Source organism: Onychomys torridus, unplaced genomic scaffold, assembly GCF_903995425.1.
Source record: "Onychomys torridus unplaced genomic scaffold, mOncTor1.1, whole genome shotgun sequence".
In the NCBI taxonomy this organism is placed as follows: domain Eukaryota; kingdom Metazoa; phylum Chordata; class Mammalia; order Rodentia; family Cricetidae; genus Onychomys; species Onychomys torridus.
The window spans coordinates 14433-19110 of NW_023411847.1; the positions used below are offsets into that span (position 1 = coordinate 14433).

The following is a 4678-nucleotide window of genomic DNA, read 5'->3' on the forward strand; positions in this document are numbered from 1 at the left end:
TTCAAGTGATGAAGAGAACAGACCAGGAGGTGACATAGCTGAGGAGGGAACATGTCACAGCTAGCAATGGACTGAGCTCCACCTAGGGACAGCCCTGATCACACTCAGCTCCCACAGCCTCATCTTGTCCACCAGATAAACACAGCACAATGAACACAGATTCTGGAAGTTTCTTCATGATGCCATTTATTTCCTCCACAAACTCTAAGTATTTCAATCATTTAATTTACCCGCCAATCAATCTGTCAGATCAAGGACGTGAACAATCAGGTTGACATTCAGATTCTTATTTTCAGTGGGGAGTCAGGGGCTGCAGCTCAGGGCAGCCATGGAGGTGACAGGATGCAGATGTCCCCTCCTGTCTGCTGGACAAGGAAGGTTGGCTGTGGAAGGGAATATAACAGTGCAGGGACAGGGTCCTGGTGTGCAGGGGTGGCTGGGCTCCCAGGTCTTCACATGGAGCGCACAGGGTCACAGGGAACATCAGACTTGTTGCTGAGAGTTAACTGAGGGGCCCTGGATGACACAGAGAGACCTGAGCACATCTCTGTCACTCGGTCAGGCCGTGCAGCTGTCTTCACGCTACAAACAAGAGTCATGAACAATCACTCTGAAGACAACATCCCAACAACTCACTACTCACTCAGAGGGGATTCCTGGAGTCCCGGAACCCCAATCACGTCCACTAGGCCCCTCCCCAATTCATAACCCGGAGTGTCACCTTTACAGTCTGGGAGAGACACATCAGAGTTCTGGGCACTGTCCCTGCCTGGGGTAAAATTACATATAGTCACAGGAAGGTGACAACATGGCCTCTAGAAGATTTCACTGTAGGAGGTATTATGGGTTGGCATACTCCAGCTTCAACCCCTGGGCTTCAGAGACAATCCCACTCCCACATTTACCTGGAGCTGGAGTATAGATCCCTCCCTTTTCTACCTGTGAGAAGAAAAGCTGTGAGAGACCAGAGAAGACCCCGACCCTAGGAAGGTTCCAGAACTGACAGCAGACCCAGGTCAGAGACAGGAGCAATGAGGGCTGTGGATGTTCCCCTTAATGAGGCAGAGCACCCTTCTGAAAGGGGCTGAGAGTGAACCAGACCCTGTCCTTTCCTACCTGTGATTCTCCTCCTTCTCACAACAGCCACCACAGCTCCAATGATGGCCGCAGCTCCAAGGAGACCCAGGACAGCAATGATTGTCACGATGGGGACAGTGGACTCAGGAGGCTCTGGAAGGGAAGGTTGCAGGGGAAGGTGAGGGTCATGACCCCAGCTCTCAGCCCTGACCATGCTCAGGCTCTCCAGAAGACTCCAGTTTTCCCTGACCCCAGCTCTGCACCCACACCCTCCTTACCCCATCTCAGGGTGAGGGGTTGTGTCAGCCCCTCATGGTCCACATGGCATGTGTATTTCTGCTCCTCCCCAGAAGGCACCACCACAGCTGCCCACGTCTGGAAGGTTCCATCCCCAGAAGGTCTGGTCTCCACCAGCTCCATGTCCTGAATTAGATCCTCCCCATCCGTCTGCCAGGTCACAGAGATCTCAGCAGGGTAGAAGCCCAGGGCCCAGCACCTCAGGGTGCCATCTCCTTTCAGTATGGGGTGATGGGTCACATGTGCCTTTGGGGGATCTGTGTGGAAGATTTAAGAAATCCCACATTTAACAAGATAAACTGAAATCTCCACAGACAAAATTAAACCAATGATTACACTAAACTGTGTCTGTTTGGACAATTCTGTCATCACACTAGTGACCTCAGGTAGAGCTGGTCCCCTTATCACAGAACTGCACATTTTCCTGGGGGGACTCAGTAGCTAAGAGAGAATCCACATGAGCCAGCAGGTCAACATGGCCTTCCTCATGTGATGTTCTATAGAGTAAGTTAGGTGGTAAAAGATGAGAAGGAATGGAAAATAATTAATATGTTACTAATTCATATAAAAATAAGAAATCGAGTACAAGAGCTACATGAAGGATGTTACCAATTACTGCTGTCAACATTGAGGCACAACCACTGCGGCCATGTCGCTGACCAGCCCTAACTGTCTGTCCATGTAAACAGCCATCACCTAAGTGTGCAGCACACATGTGGTGAACCTCTGACACTCAGCCAGAGAAAATGACTCCCCAAGCCCTGCCTCTGGGGGACAAGATACAAGGTATTGTCACCAGGACCCCTGGAAGTGTGCTGTAGAGCCCAGTACAGCACTCACTGGGACACAGCGGTGCTCACAGGGGTGTGTGGATCGTCCCTGTCACTCCTGTCCTGGAGCTGCAGAAGACCCGTCTCTGAGGAAGTTCAATTCCTAATCCACTGGGGAACACTGTGACTTGTTGGGGCAGAGGGAGAGCAGGAGGGCTCTGGATGTTAATATGACAGGAAATAGTCTAAGCTCACAGGAACCTTTCTGTTTCAAAGGAAACCCTGATGTGTCTAAGTATCCACGTTAGCAGTTGCCCCTGGCTCCTGTGGAGACTGATACAAATAACATCAGGGGAGAGAGAAGCAAGATCACCCCAGTGAGGGGAAAACAACCTGACTAAAAGCAAGATGACGACTTCAAAAAAGATAAAAAACAAAAACCACGAAAGAAAGAAGAGAGCCGGGCTGTGGTTGCACACACCTTTAATCCCAGCTCTCAGGAGGCAAAGCGGGGCAGATATCTGTGAGTTCGAGTCCAGCCTGGGCTACAGAGTGTGTTCCAGAAAAGGAACAAGCTACACAGAGAAACCCTGTCTAGAAGAAAACAGAAACAAAAAACAAACAAACAAAAAACTAAACAAAACAAAAGAAAGTAAAGAAACACACACACACACACACACACACACACACACACACACACAATTTAGTATTTGTCCAGGGTCCTGCATAAGTGCTCACGTGACCATTCTGTCAATAGACGGAATTGGGGTGCAGAAGGGATGACCTCACCCACAGGAACCTGGGAGAATGTATCTTTGCAAAGCTCTAGAAACTGGGTGAACCAGCCCAGGGCGTCCATGTCTCCATCAGGTAAAGGAGACTCCCTGTCCTGCTGTGTAAGGTTGACACACACAGACGACAGGACTCAGTTTCCACAGCCCCTGGTGTGGGCAGAGACCCCGGCCTGGGAGCGGCCATGGCTGACAGCAGCTGCAGGAGACCCAGGGACACCGTCTGTCCTGAGACAGGGGCATGACCCCAGCTGAGGGCTTTCTTCTTCCTCAGGACTGATCCCAGCCCGAGGCAGAGGGAGGAGCTGCCCGCGGCCCTGCACCTGTGCGCTGCAGCGTGTCCTTCCCGATCTCCAGGTATCTGCGCAGCCACTCCATGCACTCGCCCTCCACGTAGGCCCTCCATCCCTCTGCAACACCAGCCTGCTCCCACTTGCGCCGGGTGATCTGCGCCGCCGTGTCCGCCGCCGTCCACGTCGTCAGGTCGGCGTTCAGGGCGATGTAATCGCGGCCGTCGTAGGCGTATTGAGTGTACCCGCGGAGAAGGCGCCCATCCGACCCCATGTCACAGCCGTACATATCCTGGAAGGTGTGAGAGCCTGCGGGGACCCCGCGGTCAGCCCCGCCCACACGCCGCGGCCCCGCCCACCCGCGGACTCCTCTAAACCGAAAGGGAAACCCATTCCCGGTCCCCGACTCTCCTCCCGAACCTCAGACTCGGGGCGACTCCGACCGGACGTAGGGACGTGGATGGGTCGTGACCTCCACCCGCGGTCACTCACCGCCCTCGCTCTGGTTGTAGTAGCGGAGCGCGTTCCTCAGGTTCACTCGGTAATTCTGCTCATGGCCCTTGGCTCCTCAGTGTCTGTTCCTCCCAATACTCCGGCCCCTCCTGCTCCATCCACGGCGCCCTCGGTTCTACCCTCGGAGTCTCCGCGTCGCTGTCGAAGCGCACGAACTGCGTGTTGTCCACGTAGCCGACGATGATGAACCGGGGCTCCCCGCGGCCGGGCCGGGACACGATGGTGTGGAAATACCGCAGCGAGTGCGAGCCTGGGGGCGGCGCGCGGTGAGACCCCGAAGGAGACCTCAAATCCAAGCCCCACAGTGCCACACTTTCTCCAACAAAGCCCCACCTCCTAATTGCACACACCCCTTTGGGGGCCATTTTAATTTCAAACCACACACACTTAAGACACTAGAAGTTGGTAGATTTAATCATAGAGCTCATCCTTTCCTCAGTTTAAATATCAGATGCTAAGAGTAACAAGACCAGCATCATCATTTTCCTTACTTAACGGTTGCCTGGTCCACACACGCCATGGTACAAAATTGCTTAGTGAGTAAATCACAGTGAGAGGAAGCTGTAACGAATAAATAAAGCAGAATAATGATGACAGTGTATTAGAAGTTACATAACTCTGTGACCTCTCATTCTCTCTCTGACCTTCACTCACAGTCCCATGAGCGTGATGAATGAGGAGATGTATGTCCACAGGCCTGTGGAGCCCTGGGTTGATACTGAGTTGGCTTCTGAGTCCTCAGGCCTGTGCAGGGTGGACACTGGGCAGAGGTGATTCCTCATGGCAGAGGTACACACTGGGAATTGAGTTTCACCCGTCAGTAGAGGGGGAGAAACATTAACTATTATTATTTTGTGTGTTCTGTGGATTTTGAGTTGATGTCTTTCAAATCCTCGCCACACCATAACAGAAGTGGAAAGTGAAAGCAAGAGGTGAGTAG

At 52.7% G+C, this 4678-nt stretch overlaps 1 pseudogene; it reads right to left on the reverse strand.

The window, feature by feature from the left end:
- Positions 1-271: 271 nt before the first annotated feature.
- LOC118575389 lies at positions 272-4103 on the reverse strand (annotated as a pseudogene).
- Between the last annotated feature and the right edge of the window lie 575 nt (positions 4104-4678).